The 20,655-nt window shown below is 47.2% G+C and overlaps 1 protein-coding gene across 2 annotated transcripts in view; it reads right to left on the minus strand.

Annotated features, from left to right (window-relative positions):
- The window catches only part of ADIPOQ (adiponectin, C1Q and collagen domain containing), a 45,568-nt gene that overhangs the window by 4,204 nt on the left and 20,709 nt on the right, over positions 1–20,655 (minus strand). Inside the window, exon 1 of one of the 2 annotated variants that reach the window (XM_006171457.3) lies at positions 10,822–10,884. The exons of the other annotated variant lie outside the window; for it this stretch is intronic. The gene's annotated coding sequence lies outside the window, so the exon portion shown is untranslated. Of the gene's footprint in view, positions 1–10,821; positions 10,885–20,655 lie in introns of those variants that run through there. 2 annotated transcript variants of the gene reach the window in all.

Genomic DNA, 20,655 nt, shown 5'->3' on the forward strand with positions numbered 1-20,655 from the left:
GTAGAAGAGATACCAGAGTAGAAGAGATACTAGAGTAGAAGAGATACCAGGGTAGAAGAGATACCAGGTAGAAGAGATACCAGAGTAGAAGACATATTAGAGTAGAAGAGATACCAGGTAGAAGAGATACCAGAGTAGAAGAGATATCAGAGTAGAAGATATATTAGAGTAGAAGAGATACAAGAGTAGAAGAGATACCAGAGCAGAAGAGATACCAGGGTAGAAGAGATACCAGGTAGAAGAGATATTAGAGTGGAAGAGATACCAGAGTAGAAGAGATACCAGGTAGAAGAGATACCAGAGTAGAAGAGATACCAGAGTAGAAGAGATACCAGAGAGAAGAGATACCAGGTAGAAGAGATACCAGGTAGAAGAGATACCAGGTAGAAGAGATACCAGAGTAGCTTATGAAAGCACGTTTCTGCTGTGTCTACAGGCCACATGTTTTTATCACATTTTCAGACTGGCTGCTCTCCACAGTCCGGGACTCAAACCACACAGTGGACAATGTGTGATCTGGCCACCCCAACCACCATGCTGTGGGCTGTCCCCTGGAAGCTGCTTCTGCCCTCCCGTCTCCATCACAGCCGGTCACTCCTTTGTCCCCCAGCGCCCTGGCTTGTTTACCCCTGTGGCTGCACTTCCCGCGCCGTGCTGTAATTCCTGAAACTCACTCGTTTCCCCCATTACACCACAAGCAGGGGGCAGAGCAAAGCCTCCACACACCAGCACAGCATACATATGTGTCTACAGCATACGTTTTTATAACGAAGAAAGAAAGAGCAAGAGAGAACTAGAGGGAGAGTGGAAAGAAAGACGAGAAAGCAAAAGGAAAGAAAAAGGGAAGAATGAAAAAGACAAAGAAAGAGAGAGGGTGGAGAGGACTTGAAATTTGTATTCTGGGAGCCCTAGTAAAGAGTTCAAGTGGCATGAGTGGCCAAGGGGCTCCCTGGTCAGAATTGTCCCTCCAGATTCCCCTTCCAGGAGAGGGCCCCATTCAGATATGGGGACTCTGGGCCACTCCCAGCCTGCTTCTCATCCTAGGGCGATCGTAAGTTCCTGTGCTGGGTCTTCACCTTCCCCTCCGTCTCTCACAGGGAGCTGGGAGAAAGCATCACAAGGAGGCGAACGGGTCCTGCGACCCGGGATCAGACTGCACGGTAAAGCGATTAACCCCAAGAATCTTCTTCTTTTAAAGAAGTAGTTATTGAATTGTATTAATTCATTCGTTTATTTTAATTTGACCAGAGAGAGACACACAGAAAGAGAGAGAGAGGGGCAAAGTGAGAAAGCAAGCCACCAGGTCCAGCACTCGAACTGTGGTCGGCCATGTGGGACTATCCAACACCTTAACCAGCACGCCACCTGCTGGCCCCAAGAATCTTATTCTTAAAACACACCATCTATGTGCATTATTTGACCCTAAAGACTCACTATTCTTCATCACTTTGCTTGTCCCTCCTAGTTTACACAGTCTCCAGAACTGGGTTCGTCTTCGGAACAAACCTGTTCCTCTGAGGGATAAAGGAAAGATCCTGACGGGCACTCTTACTCAAAAGCGTGGGATCTAGAACCCCACCCCAGTGCCCACCATCGGGCTCTACTCTGCGCCCGTCATGTGACATGACCAACTTGTCTTTATCACGTGTGTGTGTCTAGGTGTATATGAGATGAAATACACACATGTGTGTGTGAGTGTGTTCATTATAAATAGTAACATAAGCTCTTTGGGAACTACAGAAAGGAAAATGATCCCCAATCCCAAGATTTGCTGTTAATTTTCAAACATAGCAGAAATCATACTTTACATAGAATTTTATTCTTCTGTTTTATCTTCTCAATTTTTAGCTTTTACAATCACCTTTTTTTTGAAGAGGTTTTCGCTATAGGGCACGGGTACTCATCAGAAAGAAAGAGAGAGACAGAGAGACAGAGAGTGAGAAATCACCCCCCAGAGGGGATGGTCACACCGCAATCCCTTCTCCTCCATTCTCCTCTTGGGATCTTGGGCATGCACACACATGCACCGGGCGTGAGTTTAAGCCACCGGGTCCGGGACGCGAACCACGGTTGACTACGTGGGAGGCCAGCGACATAGCCATTATGCTAACTGCTGGTCCCTACAATCACCTTTTTAAATGTCTGTATGTTCATCCCTCAGGTGAACACGGCCAAAATATACTTGATCATTTCCACTTTGCTAAAGTTTTTTTTTTTTTTTTTCAAGTTTATTTCTTTCTTTCATGAGAGAGCGGGTGACAGGTACCTCTGACAGGTTCTCACAAGCTGAGATCTCCCCTGAGGCTCCCAGCCGGCCAGATCACAAGCACACCCAGCGTGTTCAGGTCAACCCAGGATCTGAACCTAGGGCCTACTGTATGGTTCCAGCAGCAGCCTCCTACCACCTCTGCCACTGCAGCGGGCCCCATTTTGTTAAATGTACAGTTACTTCCACTTAAAAACATTATTTCGTATTCCATACAAACTATTTCATTTAAGTTTTAAATACCCTTAGGTATTTATGCTTTTATGAACATTCTTACTCCGTTATATGTTGCCAGAAGTAAAATTACTGGATCAAAAATATGAACATTTCGGGACCAGCAATTGGCATAATGGTCATGTTGCTGGACTCCCATGTAGGTGACCACAGTTTGAGTCCTGGACCCGGTGGCTTAAACTCACGCTGGACGCATGTGCGTGTGTGCCCAAGATCCCAAGAGGAGAATGGAGGAGAAGGGATTGTGGCGTGACCATCCCCTCAGGGGGTGATTTCTCACTTTCTGTCTCTCTGGCTTTCTCTGGCTTTCTGGCAATGGCACATGCCCTATAGCAAAAACCTCTCAAAAAAAGAACAAAACAAAACAAAACAAAACAAAAATCATTTCAAGGCTTTTTTCCCCCATAGGGGACATGTGCACCCTAGAGAGACAGAGAAAGTACCTACCCATGGGACCTGGTCGTGTCACAATCCCCACTCCTCCAGCACTCCCTCATCAGGATCCCGAGCATACACACACACACTCAGGGTGTTTTTCAAGTTACCAGGGCCAGGATTCAAACCACGGCCGGTCACGTGGGGCCTGTCTCCCTCCACACGATTAGTCATTGCACTACGGGTCAGCCAAGGCTACTGTACGTGTCCCCACCGCGCAGTACATTGGTGTGTGTGCAAAGGTGCCTTCGCCAGCTGTGGAGTATAACCATTAAAATGTTTGTTGTTAGTTTAGTGGGCATAAGAAATGGTACTGGGCCAGCAGGTGGCATGATGGTTAAGGTGCTGGACTCTGACATGACCAACAGGGCTCGAATCCCAGACCCAGTGGCTTGAGAATCACGCGGGGTGCATGCGCATGCGTGCTCAGAATCCCAAGAGGAGAATGGAGAAGGATGGCAGCGTGGCCACCCCACCCCCGGGGGCGATTTCTCACTTTTCCTCACATTGTCTCTGCTTCCTTCTGGCAAGTGCACACACCCTGTGGCAAAAACCTAAAAAAAAAGTAAAGAAAAAGAAATGGCATCTCACTGTGATCATTTGTATTTCTTGATAATTAAGTTGCTCATTTTCTCCAAGACCTATTTTCTAATTTAATTTCCTCATTCATATCTCCTGTTAGTTGCTTTGTGACTAGTTTATCGGGGACATATGTGTAATCACGTGTGTGAGCTCTGTATGCTGGTACTTTGTCATGTGCGCTTGATGGTTTTCCCTAGGGTGCATCTTAGCCTGTTGTTTATCCTGATCTTTCGATGGCACAAAACTTGAAGTTTTTCTTTTGATGTGAGCCAACTGTTTAGACCTTCCTTTGCTTCTACATGCTAGACCGTCTTTAAACACGTTCGATTTCAGTAAACGCACTAGTTCTTCTGGATGATTATTATTATTTTTGCTATATTTGAAACTGTACTCGAAATGACTCCTCCTCATTTGAAGACTAGCTATTTAAATACCTTTAATTAAATGAATCTTTTCCCTGCATCTTGATCTGCTGTTTCATTAGCAAATATCAGTTCAAATCTGGTCTTACAAGTGAGGTAAGACTCGGGGGCCATGCTGGTAGCCAGAACGAAGAGAGAGACAGCAGCGGCAGAGCCATCGCTCCCAGCCAGAGGCGCCGGCTCTCAATACAATATGACCGGTCTCCATTCAGGACACGCTTGCCGTCTCCGTGAGCCTTTGTCGCCCTCTGCTGAATTTGGAGGGCTCAGGAGGAGTGTTCCCAGTAGCTACTGGAAACAAAATGAGGAGCTAGATTAGGCTTAGCTTGCCCGAGATAAGAAGAAATAGGTAAGCTAGATGAAAAGCCACAGAGGAGAGATCAGCAGGACCCCTTTTGTGTTTAGGGAGAATATCCATTCTAAGTTTTCTGTCTTCAAACTTTTGTCACCTCTGCACTTTCCCCTTAGGGTGTTTTTTTTTTAATTATTTTTATTTGTTTGTTTGTTTTTTTAGAGAGAGGTTTTTGCGATAGGGGGTGTGCACTCGCCAGAAAGAGACAGAAAGCGAGAAATCACCCCCCGAGGCCCCCGCCGCCTTCTCCTCCATTCTCCTCTCAGGATCTTGGGCACGCACGCACATGTGCCCGGCGTGAGTTTAAGCCACTGGGTCCGGGACTCGAATCGCGGTCAACTACATGGGAGTCCAGTGACATAACCACTACGCTAACTGCTGGTCCTCTCCTTAGGGTTTTAGCAATAGAATTTGAAAAGAACTCTGAACTCTCCTGAGGCTCTGTTCTTCTCCACAGAGAGGCAGGAGGGAATCCAGACTGAGCTGGTGGAGGCAGCTAAGAACGGAGGACAGAGGTCTGGCTGCTTCTCCCTGTTTCTAAAATCCCTTCCAGAAGGTCTGTGGTGAGTCACGGCCACAGACATTGACAGAACATTATGACCCATTTGATGACAAAAATCTTCCTACATCCTGTCCCTGGCGTAGTACCCCTGTAATGGATGAATCACGCCCACAATCATGAGCAGACCATTTTGACTAGGATAAGAGGACTCTCCCAACATCCTGTCCTTGGGACAGTATCTTATGCTGTATACAAGCCCCTTCTCTCTGTTAAAGTACATTCTACTAATTCCTTCCCAAAACCTAACACCAAATAAAAGGAACCCCTGTACCTGATCACCCCAAGAGAGAGGCATGCTTTGCCTCCTCTCTGGGCCTAGGTCATGCAAATTTGTGCTTAAAAATAAGACACATTATTATTATTATTATTATTATTATTATTATTATTTGCAAGGTTGGTCATTTCCTTGACAGGAAGGCCCAATGGATAAAGAGCGATTGAAAGCTCACCTGGGAGGAAGGGCTCGGTTAGAGGTTTCGGAGCCATGCGGTTCTTCTTCTGTTAGAAATGGAGAGTCTAGGGACCAGCAGTTAGCATAATGGCCATGTCGCTGGACTCCCACGTAGTCGGTCGCGGTTCGAGTCCCAGACCCGGTGGCTTAAACTCACGCCAGGCGCGTGTGCGTGCATGCCCAAGATCCAGAGAGAAGAATGGAGGAGAAGGGATTGCGGCGTGGCCATCCTCTCTGGGGGGTGATTTCTCACTTTGTGTCTCTCTGTCTCTCTCTCTCTGCCTGGAGAGTGCACGCGCCCTATGGCAAAAACCTCTCCAAAAAAAAAGAAGTGGAGAGTCTACTCCCCCCACCCTAGGGGACACCTCTGTTCCCAGCATTTCAGTGGTAGGGACAGACTTCTCCACTAACAGGTGCCATCAGTCTAGCTCCAGGACAGTGGCACGGGGTAAAGGTGCTGAAAACGTGAGTGTAAGAGGGTGAGCGCGTAAGCCTAGAAAGTTCCTGAGGCCAAGAGTGGATTCTTTCTGAAGACGAATATGGCATCCTACTGACTCAGGATGAAAAATCAGCAATTGATAGTAATGGAAAGTTAGAGCAGAGACGCCTAATTATTTTTTTAAAAAATTCAAAATGATGTTTTCTTTGTTTAAATATAGCAAGTCTAACATTGATTTGGAAAGCCTTCTATTTCTTTTTTTCTAGGGTTTTTTGGTTTTTTTTTTCTTCCTACACAGTGTATGAATCTCTAGAGAGAGAGAGAAAAAATGAGAAAGCACCCTATCAGGGGGTACGACTATGCTGCAATCCCTTCTCCACTCTCCTTCCAGGATTTGGGACATGCACACACTCAGGCCTGGCTTGTTTCTTCAAGCCACCAGGTCTGGGACTCGAACCATGCAGTAAGCCATATGGGATCCAGTCACCTTAACCACCACACCACCTGACTGGCCACTGGAGTTTTTATTAAGATAGCAATGGTTACAATGTGACTTTCAATACATGAATACAATGCGCAATGATTAAACCACTGTAGTTAGTACCATACCTGTGAGCCCAGTGATTCGAAAAATTATATAAATTGCCATTAACCACATTGTCTTCTTATAACACTAGACATTCGTCCTTCTGTCTGTCTGCCTTCCTTCTGTCTTTCTTCTGTGCACCTTCCCTATTAATCAATAGCCCTCTACTTCACACCATGCTCCCCCACCCTTTCCAGTGTCTAGTAAAAACCTCAATTCCTATTTTCTTTGATTTTGGCAAAGGACATGTGCAATCACTGGAGAGACAGAGAGAGAAACAGAAAAGAAGAAAGCGTCCTCCCTGCAGAATGGTCACCCTGCAGTCCCTGCTCCTCCGTCCTCCTCCTTTCACGTTTCTCAAGCCACTGAGTCCGGAACTAGAACGGTGCAGTCAGCCATGTGGGATTCAGCACCTTAATCACTACTGGCTCGCCCAGTTCTATTTCTTCTTTTCTTTTTAGAGCGATTTTTTCCCCCATAGGGCACATGTGCTCACCAGAGAGAAAGAGAGAGAGACAGAGACACAGAAAAGTGAGAAATCACCCCCCAGGGGGGGATGGCCATGCCACACTCCCTTCTCCTCCATTCTCCTCTAGGGATTTTGGACACGCACGCACACATGCCCAGCACGACTTTTAAGTCACCAGGTCTGGGACTTGAACCACAGTTGACTACATGGGAGTCCAGCAACGTAACCATTACACCAACTGCTGGTCCCCAGGACTTCTATTTCTATAGGAAAAACACTATCATATGAAACTGAGGATTGAGGCCAGCGGGTATCTTAATATTTAAGGTGCTGGACTACCACATGGTGGACCATGGTTCAAGTCCTGGACCTGGCCCCGGGAGCTCGAAAAGTTCATTAGATTGAGTGTGTGCATGCCCCAAATCCCTACAGGATGGAGAGGTGGAGAAGGGATCAAGGCGTAACCATGCCCCACTGGAGGGCGCTTTCTCTGTCTCCCTCCCTCCGTCTCTTGTCTCCACGTGCACACACCCTCTGGTGATTTGAAGTAAGAGAGAGAGCAAGAGAGAGTAGCATAAAAAGACCTCCAGGTTATAAAGCCAGTGTCCTGACTTCCAGTCCAGGCTCTACAGAGCTCTCTGAGCGACTTACCTTCCCCTAGCTGATCCCCCACTTCGTTCTCCGTCTATCAATGTGGGGGTGTAGATTGTCGCACAGCCTACTTCACAATGCTGTTCTGAGACCCAACCAGGACGTATAAGGAAATATCTTATAGTTTATAAAGCGCCCCACACATACAAAAAGTTCATGAGAAACGTGTATTTTGACAGAAGCATGCCTGAATTTCAAAAATGTGGCACCGAAAGAATCACATTGTGACCGAGTTTCCATAAACTTTTTGAATGGCCCTCAAAGTGAGAAGGGTGATGAGCACGCACGTATGGACCACCCCTGTGTGTCCAGCACCCTCCCTCCGTCTCAGTCCACCTGCACCGCTCCGGGCTGTGGGACCCGGCTTCCAGGAGAGATCCAGGAGCGGAGAGGCCGATCATTTCTGCTGAAGGACAAGTAAGAGAGCAGAGGTGCCATCTCAATTCCAGACGGGCTCTGGCTTTCCTGGGTCCTCCCCCACGCACGGATCCATTCATCTTATAAAGTACACAAGGGGGGCCAGCAGGTGGCACGGTGGTTAAAGCACTGGACTCCCATACGGTCAACTGCAGTTTGAGTCCCAGACCTGGTGGCTTGCTTTCTTACTTCCCTACTCTCTCTCTCTCTGATGAGGGCATGTACGCTATAGTAAATTAAATACTACTACTAATAATTAATAAAATTAAATAATTATTTTCTTAAAATTTATACAAGGGGATGACCATTGATAGTCTTAGGATTTTTTTTTTTTTGAGAGGTTTTTGCTCTAGGGCAGGTGCACTCGCCAGACAGACAGAGAGAGAGACAGAGAGACAGAAAGCGAGAAATCACCCCCCCGGGGGATGGCCACGTCGCAGTCCCTTCTCCTCCATTCTCCTCTCGGGATCTTGGGCACGCACGCACACGCGCCCGGTGTGAGTTTAACCCACCGGGTCTGGGACACGAACCGTGGTCGGCTACGTGGGAGTCCAGCGACATAGCCATTACGCTAACTGCTGGTCCTGATAGTCTTAGGATCCTAAAGGGCCACAGTATGCTAATTTTCGAGTTAAAATGTTTGAGAATTTCACTTTGACCTGCTCAATTTCAGTGGCAACAGCAGAATCTTATGACATACAAGACGGGGGCCCCTTGGGGTTGGCGGGAGACAGGGCAGTACGGGAGAGAGAGTTCATCAGACCAGCTGCCAGCTCCTCCTGCTAGGAAGAGCAAGAGGCATTCGAAACCCTCCAGTGTCGGAGCCAGAAGGGCCGTAGGTCATCTCGCCTCTGCCCTGCTTTCACAAATGGAGACAGTGAGGGGAGAAGGAGAGGGACACATTTATCAGATCCTCATGGAAGCCACCTTCTGTTAGGACCTTTGGCATATTATTCATTTCCATCTTTATAAGAACATCACGAAGGAAGAGAAATAACGCCGACTTCAGAGAAAACGGAGCAATGAAGGGAATCGCCCCTGAGAGCCTGTTCCATTTCCAGGCCAGTCTGCCCTCCATCACATGACACTGCCTCCAAAGCGCACGTGGCCTCGCAAACTCAGCCTCCTCATCTGGGCAGGGGGCCACGTGAGAGGAAGAACGTGAGAACACCTGAAACTGGTGAGTTCTCGGAGGTTTAATTGGCACTTTCAAACTTTAATTCATTGAGTCCTCCCACAGTCCTGCTTTTGACTCTACCATACAGGAGAGCCTGAGATGCAAAGGCCGAGGTGCTGGCTGGAGATCGTGCAGTCGCTGGTCGAACTATACCAAACTGCCATTTCTAAAAGGTCGAAATGGCAGGACACTGGCGATTCCACACGCTGCAACGTAATGGTAAGTGGCAGGTCCAGGAACCAACTCAGCTCTGCCTGGTGCCCCGGAGGACTATCTAAAAAGCCCTGAGAGAACTGTCAGTATCTCCAGCCCCAATCCACACACACACACACACGATTGTGTGCATACATGTACACACATCCACACTACCAAGGGACTGGCAAACAGACCATTCCCTCCAGTGAGTTCTAAAGATGCATTCTGGCCACATGAAGGAATTCAGACGTTCCTTCCAAAAGCTTCGGCTCTCCAAAAACCATTGCCTCCTGAGCTCAGCCAAGCATCTGGGGTCACTGGTCCCCTAGACCGGCAGGTTTTAGGAGTGTTTGTCCTCATGGCCACCTTTAAAAGGACAGGAAGCAAGACCTGTCTCTCCTAAAGACTCAAGGAAGGAAGCAATGTGGACGCCCGTTAAGGAGAAGCCTCTTCCTAACGCTCTGCTTCAGGACCATGCCAGCACCATCAGGCTCCTTGCACAAGCTCTGCTACCGTGAACGGGGCCCCGGCACCCCCAACACAGAGATGGCCTTGCTCTAATGGAGTTTCTAGGAGGAGTGTGTTCCCACCTCTCGCGCACCTTGGTTTGAAAGCCAGAACCTCTCCAGATCAGAGATTTGTGTCCTCCCACACATGAGGGACTGGCCCGACTTCCAAACTCCTCCCACCTACTCTGATCTTTCGTACCTACAGCCCTCACTGGGGCAGTAGGACTGGGCCTGGCAAAGACCAGGGAGATGCCGTTGCTTCTGTGAGAACATGTCTTTTAAAAGTACAGGGTTTTCTTTTTTGTCTTTTTTTTTTTTTTCCCCAGATCTGGTCTCTCTCCCTCTGGTCAAATTTAAAATAAATAAATAAATAAATAAATAAATAAATAAATAAATAAAAGTAATTCTCTTTTTTTACGAAAAGTACACGTTTTTATAAACTCCCACTATATCCCAGGCTCTTCCCACTTCATCTCACTTGAGCCTCTCAATCGCCTGTTAGCTCCCCATTTCCAAGAGCTCCCCAAGTCTACCAGCCATGACCAAGCGGCCGTCTTCTGTATCTTACACACCCAGCCCAGTGTCTGACCTGTACTATCTGCTCAAACATTTGCTGAAGAGATTTAAGTGGTTGGAGCTAGATTTCAAACCCATTCTGAGGCCAGAACTCAGGCATTTCCAAGCAGCCTCTTCATGGCTTCCTCCTTCGCCATACCTAGTCAAGCTGAGAAGCAGCTCAGCTCCTCCTCCTTGATCCAACTGGACTCTACCTATGAAGAGACCCTCTCACATCTCTGGCCTCCCCCTTCTTTCTCAGTAGGCATCCCATCACAGATTGGTACAAAATTCAGGACATTCCGGGCATTTTGGTCAGAAGGAACAACAATTTCTCTCTGGGAGCTAAGGGAGAATTGAGGAAGAAGGCCAAGGCCTTTCTACCCCCACCAGTGCTGTTCTGGGCAGAACGTTGCCTGTCTTCATGCTCCCACTGCTAACGACAGGACAGCCTGGGTACATCCCAGTCAGAGGGGCAGACCTCCCACCCTGCCTGGACCTTGATAAAATTGCTCTTACCCTTAGGTATGGAATCAGGCTCCCAGACTGCACTCAGAATAGAAGTGAGGAGAGGACGGCCCACCCTCTACTGTCTATACTCTTGGGGGGCAGGCAGTTCCCTCCTCACAAGTGTTCCTATAGGCCGGCCCAGTGAGAGTCAGAGACCAATGGGTGGGCCCCTTGTCCCTGGCAGCTCCTTCAGCCTCTCCTTCAAGGAACCTGGTGCAACCCAGTGTGGGCTTGGGAAGCCAAGTGGAGCTTCAGTCAAACTCGTGGTCCCCAGGCCTTGGTCCTTATTTTGCCTTCTACAGCGGCAACAGAAGGTGGGACAAGGGTCACGACCACAGCAGGAAAACAAGATAGTTCTGACCTGAGAGATACATTTCCTCATGTAAAATTAATCACTCAGGGGTCCAGGAGACCTCCGTCTCCCATAGATGGGCCCCAATAGGTCACAGACATCAATAGGTATTAGCATTACCTTCTGTGTTGTGCACGATTAAGTGTGAGTGGGGTGTGTAGTTCAGACGTCAAGCACCTGGAAGAGAGAACCATCAGAGGGGGCTGCGAGAGACTAAAATAGAGAACACATCCTCCCCACTCTGGTCTGGACCCCAGATTTAGAAAAGAACTGTGTGTTAATTCTCAGAACTGAAGTGCAGGGACGTTCCTGGGGTGCTGTGAGGCTTGGCAAGTTAAAACCTTCAGAGTCCTCAGATTCTTAAAGTTCTTGGTCCTTATGTAATTGAAATATAATACAACATAGAACATGGTATTTGGGACTAGCAGATGGTATAATGGTTACGTCGCTGGACTCCTACATAGGCGACTGCGGTTTAAGTCCCAGACACAGGGGCTTAAAACTCATACCGGGCGTGTGTGTGTGTGTGCGTGTGTGCTCAAAATCCTGAGAGGAGAATGGAGGAGAAGAGATTGTGGTGTGGCTATTGCCCCTGGGGGGTTATTTCTCACTTTCTGTCTCTCTGTCTCTCCAGCAGGTGCACACACCTTATAGCAAAAAGTTCTCTAAATAGATAGATAGATAGATAATGTGATCTTAAAATACCACCTTCCAATATTTTTCTGGTTCCATAATGCAGGATAAGTGGGGTGTTTTTTGTTTGTTTGTTTGTTTGTTTTTGAGTGGTTTTTGCTATAGGGCACGTGTACTCACCAGAAAGACTAAAATAGAGAACACATCCTCCCCACTCTGGTCTGGACCCCAGAGAGAGAGACAGAGAGATAGAAAGTGAGAAATCACTCCCCAGGGGGAATGGCCATGCCACGATCCCTTCTCCTCCATTCTCCTCTCGGGATCTTGGGCACGCACGCACACGCACCTGGTGTGAGTTTAAGCCATCAAGTCCGGGATTTGAACCACAGGCCTACATGGGAGTTCAGTGACATAGCCATTATGCTAACTGCTGGTCCCGCAGGATAAGGTTTTAAAAGCTAATGTTGTGTGTGTGTGTGTGTATGTGCACACGTGTATGTGAGCATACCTTTTGCTAGCACCTTAAGCACATGCTTAATCTGCCCACCAGGAACCCAGCTCTGCGCTGGGAGCAGCCTGGGGGACTGCACGCTGCCACCCACTGAGGTATCCCTGGAAGGCTTAGGCTGGAGGTGGCAACACTGAACACCTTGGGCTCTCTCTTGGCAAACCCACATTTTGTTTTTAAAGGGCAGGATCAGAGCTGGCTCTTGCAAGTCGCAATGTGTGGAATTAAATCACGACCCCAGCAAGGGCTCAGAATGCCGGAAACAACTTCAGTAAGACATTCAGAAGTGGAATGCTCTCAGACAGAGGATGGACAAGTATCTGCCTGCCCAAGTACCAATCCCAATGGCCGCACAGAGGCTGGAAGTCTACCAGTAAAGTCAAGTCCATTAGTAAGCCAAAGCATAATCTGACCTAAGGCCTTGGTCTCCTGTTAACACGCAGTTATTTCTGGAGAAGACATACTAGGCCCTGAGATTGGAGACCCAAGACATTCTCTTAGGACCCACTGGCTTAGATAAGGGGCCCACGAAAATGAGGTTCTGTGTAGTTCAGCAATGAGGTTCTGTGTAGTGCAGCAGGCAGATTGGACTGAAGAGAAAACAAAACAAACTCTAAAAACTGTCAATGACGCCACTGTTTATCATAGCATGTTCTCGTTTATTTTTGGTTGGTATTTCTGTGGGTAGCTCTTGATTAGAATGTAGACTTCATGAGAGTAGGGGCTCTGCCTACAATACCTTCCAGTATCATAGCCCCTAGGCCTAGACAAGGACCTGGAGCAAGGCAGGCAATAATACGTGTTGACTCAATGAAAAGGGATGATTGTATTCAATCTTCTGTCGGTGATAGCTATGATTGGCTTTCATTTTATGAATAAAAAATATTGAGTTCAAGTCATTGAACTACAGAGCAAGTGACTTGTTCAAAACACGGATAGAGCCAAGATTTGAACCCAGATCTGTCCATATGCTCTTGGGTGTTTTTGTTTGTTTTGCTAGAGGGTACATGTGCTTTCCAGAGAGAGGGAGACAGGGAGAGAGGTAGAAGAGAAAGCACTTCCCCATGAAGGATGATCACATGCAATCCCTTCTCCTCCATCTCTCCCCCTCGTCTCCCATCAAGATCTTGAGCACCCAGCACATGTACCCACTGTTTTCCTCAAGCTGCTGGGTCCAGGACTCAAACTGTGATGTCGCCCATGCGAGATCTGGCTGACTTAATCACCAAGCCCTGGAGCTGGCCCTGTTTTCTAATACCTCATGTCCTTCACCCCTCCTGATGGACTGTCAGACCCCAAGACTCATGTCTGTGCTTCAGGATAGCTTTGGGGTGGCATAAAAAGCACTTCCTTCTAGCTTCACGGGAACGTGGCTGGTGGCAGCAGGCTTTAACTGTTGCACAAGGTAGAATGACTTTTGCCCCCACATCACATCAAGACTGTGCTGGGTTTGGCTGTCGGCCAGTGACATTGTGAAAGCCTGTTATTCTGTGACCCTGCAGGGAAATGTGACTTCCACCACAAAGGCCATTGTGTGGAAAGGCGATGCTGAGCCACGACGGGTATAGAGACCATAACTGAAAAAATGTTCAATCAAAAATGCCTTCAGGTGGGGACCAGCAGGTAGCGTGGTGGTTAAGATGCTGGACACTCCCACATGGCTGACTATGGTTCAAGTCCTGGACCTGATGGCTTGCTTTCTCTCTCTCTCTCTCTCTCTCTCTGCCTCTCTCTGGTCAAATGAAAAAATAATAATAATAAATGAATGAATGAAAAAATAAAATAAAATAAAGTAAAATAGTTCTTTTAAAAAAAAAAGAAAAAGAAATGCCTTCAGGCTACTTTTTTCCCTGAGCAGAAGGGTTATCATCTACTCAGCTGTCGGGAAAGTCACAAGGATTCGCACAGACAAACATAGACGAATATGTCAAGACTTCCCCGATGACCCACTAGAACAAAATAACCACATCCAGCCGATCACTTCTGTGGGGTGTCATGGCTGCATTCCAGCCCCAGTCAGTATGCGTACTGGGGTACTGAAACAACAGGCCATATGACTCGGTTTCCCTTAAGCACCGTTAGGTTTGCCATACATGTTTGTTTGATCATGATTTTTTAAAATGCTCTTAGCTGAAGTAATTAAACCTAATTGTGCTTTGAAAAATAGTACATGGGACCAGCAGTTGGCGTAATGGCTATGTTGCTGGATTCCCATGTAGTTGACCGTGGTTCGAGCCCCAGACCCAGCGGCTTAAACTCACGCCGGGCGTGTGTGCGTGTGTGCCCAAGATCCTGAGAGGAGAATGGAGAAGGCACTGAGGCATGGCCATCCCCCCTGGGGGTGATTTCTTGCCTTCTGTCTCTACGTCTCTGTCTTTCTGGCGAGCGCACGCACCCTATAGCAAAAACCTCTCAAAAAAGAAAAAGAAAAAAGAAAAAAAAGTACAGAACATTGGAGCAAGATTCCACTTCATCCTCCAGATCCCTAGAAATGGCAACAAAGGAAAATAAATCCCTCTATTTCCAAAGACTCAGCTACTTCATCCCAGGCAGCCTCCGATGACAGCCTAGGTCTCTGCTTTGCCTCTCAGTGCTCCGGACTAGCTGTAACACACTTCCCTTCTCAGTCTTTCTCTCTCTCCTCTCTTTCCAAGCTCTTAGACATCCAAGTTTCCAGCCAAGTGTATTTCTTTTCCTTATAAATCACCTCATCTGTGATCATCTGTTATAGAAACACCAAACTAAGACTGCTGAAAAATCAATACATGAAACTCGGACTAAGTGAGAGTTGCTACATACAGGGCAAAAGCAACCTTGGATTCACGCCTCTGAGAGCTCGTGATGCCAACACAGCGTGCCAGTCAAGAAAGCTGCTACAGAAAGTGGTTTCAGAAAGGCTGGGAAGGCAAGGGGCTAGCATGGCCCGGAGATCGGAGAGTGCTCTGTCCCTGGGCTGTAGCCCATGGGCCAGCACTCCCCTGGTCCTGCTAGTGGCTTCATCTCCTCCCCTGGGCATGAGCTCCTACCAACGTCTCTGCAGGGTGCTCCCTGGAACAGAATAGGCCCTTTCCCCCTCTTTCCATCGTTATGATGATCTCTCACGTGCAGAATCTAACGAGGCGAAGCCATGTGGCAGAGTGGTCTAGAACATGTTGTTTTAGACATCCTGCTCCAGCAGTACTGAGCGGGTGAGGGGGGAGCAAATGCAGGGATACGGACCGACAGACATACTTCGGAGTAGGCCACAGCATCAGCAAATGGAAGAATTGACACCCATGGAAACAAAGCTAGGAGAAAGAAAGGGTAAAGCTTAAGAAACAGTGTAACTGTGGAGCCAGTAGGGGATGTGGAGGTAAGTGTGGTTCAATACCACAATGTCAACTGCAGTTCAAATCCCAGACCCAGCAGCTTGGCAATCATACTGGGTACATATGTGTGTGTGACCAAAATCCTAAGAGGAGAACGGAAGGGGAGGGATTGCAGCATGGCCATCCCACCTGGGTGAGGGGATGGTGATTTCTCACCTTCTCTCTCTCTGTCTCTCTCTGGAAAGTGTACACACCCTATAGCAAGACTTAAAAAAAGAAAAAGAAAGTGTAATTGTTAACTTGGTGGTTAAGGGACCGGATTCCATAAGGTCAACAGCATGATTTGCAGCCCCAGTGGCTTAAAAATTGCTGTGTGGCGTTTACGTGGGCAGGCACCCTCATGTACTGAAGTCAGGAAACATGCAGTGAAAACTCGTGGAAGAAGATGTGATCGCGAGGTTCCAGTAATCTGCGCAGTCTCAGAGAGCCGCAGCCTCCACCACAGAACATGCCACACACCAAGCTGCTTTCGCCCAGCCTGTTGAGGATCTCCGTGGGCTCTCCTGGACTGCCCACTTCCACCATAGCTTGCTGGGCTAGTCTAGCTGTCTGGCTGTTGTACGGAAAGTCTAGGGGGGGAATTCAAAACGCAACCTGTGTGTTGAAATAGTAACCACCTCCTTGGTTCTCATTGTGCCTGATCCGCACCTTTCACGGTGGGCGTTCCTGTGTAGCCTATACTGCGTTAGCCGAGAGTGTGGCTTTGTAACTTTTGCACTATTGTTTTGGCTGGATTTGTATTACACATAGTTTACAAAAAAAAAAAAAAAAAGTTGCATGCATGCGTGTGCACCTAAAATCCTGACAGGATGGAGATGGGACTGGGGCATAATAACGCCTCATTGGGGACTGCTCTTTCTTTCCCTCTCTCTCTCTCTGGTGAGTGTACATGCCCTCTGGCAAAAGTTTAATTAAAAAGAAAGAAATGGGGGACCAGCAGGTGGCGTGGAGGTTAAGGCGCTGGACACTCTCACATGGCTGACCACAGTTCGAGTCCTGAATCTAGTGGCTTGCTTTCTTGCTTCCTCTTTCTCTCTCATCAAATTAAAATAAATAAATAATAAATAAAATAAAATAAATAATTCTAAAAAAAGAAAGAAATGAATATCATTATTATAGTTATGACAGTTACAGAGTTGTGATAGGAACTAGCGTACATGAAAATAACGCCTATTCTACCCACAGTAGGAAGTGAAAATAAATCACTGGTTACTGCCACCAAGTTTGTGGTGATTTGTTATGGCAATCATAGAAGTATGGCTTAAATGTCCGTGCCCCTGAGAACTCATTCTGAGGGCAAGCCCTGTAGCACAGTGGTTAAGGGAGCTGGATCCCACACGGTCAGCCATGATTGGAATCTTGGCCAGGGAAGCTTGAATGCTGTATCAGGCATTCATGCTGGGAAAACTCATTTTCAATGTTGTAAAGATTGACTGAATTTAAAAAAATAATAATAAAATATATGTTAAAAAAAGAAACGAAAACCACATGAGATACACAAATGTACATGCCCCAAATCACAAGAGGATCATCATACCCCCCACTGAAAGAATGCTCTCTCTCTCTCGCTCTCTCTCTCTCTCCAAGCTCACTCAACCATCAGGGGGCCAGCTGGTAATGTGGTGATTAAGGCAGCTGGATCCCTCACAGCCAACTGCGCAGTTCTAGTCGTGGGCCTTGCAGCTTGAAAAACGCGCCTGATGTGTGCCTATGTGCCCAAAATCCTTGAGAGCAGAATGAAGGAAAAGAGATTGTGGTATGGCCATCTGCCCTGTAGGGGAATCCTCTCTCTCTTCCTCTCTCTCTTCCTCTCTCTTGGCTGACCATGAGCCCTGTGGCAAAAACTTTCAAAAATTAAAAATAAATAAAATTTTAAAACTATCAAAACTTAGGGCCAACAGCTTATATGGTGGTTAAGGCACTGAACTCCCACATGGCTGACCACGGTTCAAGTTCCAGACGGGGCAGCTTAAAAATCATGCTGGGTAAGTGCTCATGCATATTCAAAATCCTGCGAAGAGAATGGAGAAGGGATTGTGGTATGGCCACGCCCCTGGGGGGGGCGATTTCTCCCTCTCTCTGTCTCTCTCCTGCAAGCACCTGAGCCCTATAGCAAAAAACCTAAAAATAAAAACTATCAAAGCTAAAAAGTTACAAAAATTAATTAGAAAATGAGTGAAAGGCATGAACAGATATTTCATCAAATAGGATATAGAAAGAAAGCAAAAAGAAAGAAGGAAGGAAGGAAGGAAGGAAGGAAGGAAGAAAGGAAGAGAAAGAGAAAGAAAAAGGGGACCAGCAGATAGTGTAATGGCTGGCGCAGGGCTCCCACGTGGTCGACCGAAAAAAAAACCCAGTGGCTTAAAACTCACGCCGGGCGTGTGTGCATGCGTGCCCAAGATCCCGAGAGGAGAATGGAGGAGAAGGGATTGTGGCATGGCTATCCCCCCTGGGCGGGGGGCTCTTGCTTGCTGTCTCTCTGTCTCTCTCTGTCTGTCTGGCGAGCGCATGCGCCCTATCGCAAAAAAAACCTCTCCAAAAAAAAAAAGAAAGAGAAAGAAAAAAGAAAAGTTATATCCTCTTGGCATATGTGAGCAAAATAATGCAAACTATCAGTACGAATATTAAAGTTTTATCTGAAATATTATCCATTAATAAATCCTGATACTAGAGTAAATATTACATAGAATAATTAGGTGACCTTGCTTTATAAAACTTCCCGTCCTCAGACTGACTTACAACCCAAACGCAGGAGGACTCTGCTGGCTGAGAACAGAAATGCCAGGTGGTAATGAGAACTCTGGCTAGGAGCTGGAAGGCCTCTGCTGCAAGCTGGTGGGATAAACATGGCCCACAGTAATAGACAGGGAGCGGTAAGGAGTAACATCCAAATGGCCTCCTCATTAGAGACCGTAATTCCTGCTCCTCCTTGGAGGTGGGCGTGACCACTTTCCACCTACGGCACGTGAGAGGGTGAGGTGCACCCCCTCCAGAACAGGTCTTCAGTCACCTGATCCTTCACTCTCTTCTCTACTCAGGAACACAGATGTGCCTGCGACCCAGTTCTGACTATAGAGATAGACAGTGTTCTAGAGGGTGATGGGAAACCCACTTGGAAGAAGCAGGGGAATCCTGAATAACGGTGGGGAGGGAGCAGTCTCTCTCCCTTCCATGAGATCTGGAGAGTTAGGGCACTTTGTGCCCTGGGTGGACTGTCACATGAGATAGAAACAAACTTATCACTTAAATCTTTGTATTGTCACGTCTCTTTGGTACAGTAGCTTTCTTTCTTGTTAAGAATTATTTTTACTAACTTTACTTATTTATTTATTTTAATTTGACCAGAGAGGCACAAAGTGAGAGAGAGAAAGTGAGAAAGCAAGCTGCCAGATCAGGGACTCAAACCGCGGTCGGCCATGGGAGTTCAACGCCCTTAGCCACCACGCCACCTGCTGGCCCCGTTATAGTAGCTTTCTAATAAGCAAGGCATGTGGCATTCCACGAAGAGGTCTGCAGTCAAAGTTTGGGAAATACGAGGTTAATAAAAATATTCAGGTTTCCTTCCTCTGGGATATTTCTGAGCCTGAAAAATTTTTCTCTAGAGAACAACTTGAGAGAGAAAATTGCAGCTCTCTTGTATTCTCTTGCTTTTTCTGGAAATGTTGATTTAGACTATTTCTATATTCTGTAAATATTGCAGAATGCACGGCTAAGGTTTGGTATGCGTTCAGAACACCACCAAGCCGCACAGCACAGCCTCACAACTGCCTTTGGTCTGAGCACTGCAGCTGAAGAACAGGATCTGAGTCCCTCGAGAAGACAATATGCAACATTCTAAAGCCACAGAGGGTATGAATCAGTTTTCCAAATGTCTTAGGAGACTTTTATTTTATTCTTCTACAATCTCTCTCATCTAAGCAAATGAAAGATGACAAGTTTTACCCACATACGCATTATTCTTTATTTTTATTTATTTTTATTTTTTTGCTATAGAGCATGCACACTTGCCAAAAAGACAGAGAGACAGAAAGCGAGAAATCACCACCCCCGGGGAGATGGCCATGCCGCAATCCCTTCTCCTCCATTCTCCTCTCAGGATCTTGGGCATGTATGCACACACGCCCGGCGTGAGTTGAAGCCACCAGGTCCAGGACTCGAACCGTGGTCCACTATATGGGAGTCCAGTGATGTAGCCATTATGCCAAGTGCTGATCCCTAGTCATTCTTTATTTGATTTTTACCTTCCAAGGACTTTTTTTTTTTTTGGAGAGGTTTTTGCTATAGGGCGCGTGTGCTCGCCAGACAGAGAGAGACAGAGAGATAGGAAGCAAGAAATCACCCCCCAGAGGAGATGGTCACGCCGCAATCCCTTCTCCTCCATTCTCCTCTTGGGGGATCTTGGGCACGCACGCACACACGCCCGGTGTGAGTTTAAAGCCACTGGGTCCGGGACGCGAACCACAGTCGACTACGTGGGAGTCCAGCGACATAGCCATTAGGCTAACTGTTGGTTCCCAACCTTCTTCCAAGGACTTTAAGAATGTACTGCAACCACAATTCACTCAGCAACTATGTCCTGAGTGGCCACTTTGGGCAAAGCCCAGGAGAAGACAATGAACACACACCGGATGGAAGTGGGAGGGTACAGGGTATGTGCTACAAAGCATGGCAGAGTGGCAGCCCAGGGACGCCAGCAACCACTGCTGAGTTCATGGCTCCTACAGGTGGTCACCCACCACTGCCGTGAGATTCAGAGAAGTTCCTTCCCTAAGACCTGGGAGCTTGGACACTTTGTACTCCATAGAGTATGGACATTTTTATGGACTCAGAAAAGGGCTTGGGTCCAAAGGATTGAGAATGCTTTGGACTGTCTCTGTGGTGAGCAGTTGACTATTCAACCAAATGTACCGGAAAGGGTCCAGATGGGAAACGGCAGAGGGGGAGGAATTGGGAAGGGGGGGAGCTATATATATATATATATA

Source organism: Tupaia chinensis, unplaced genomic scaffold (genome assembly GCF_000334495.1).
Source record: "Tupaia chinensis unplaced genomic scaffold, TupChi_1.0 Scaffold149658_1, whole genome shotgun sequence".
NCBI classification, from domain to species: domain Eukaryota; kingdom Metazoa; phylum Chordata; class Mammalia; order Scandentia; family Tupaiidae; genus Tupaia; species Tupaia belangeri.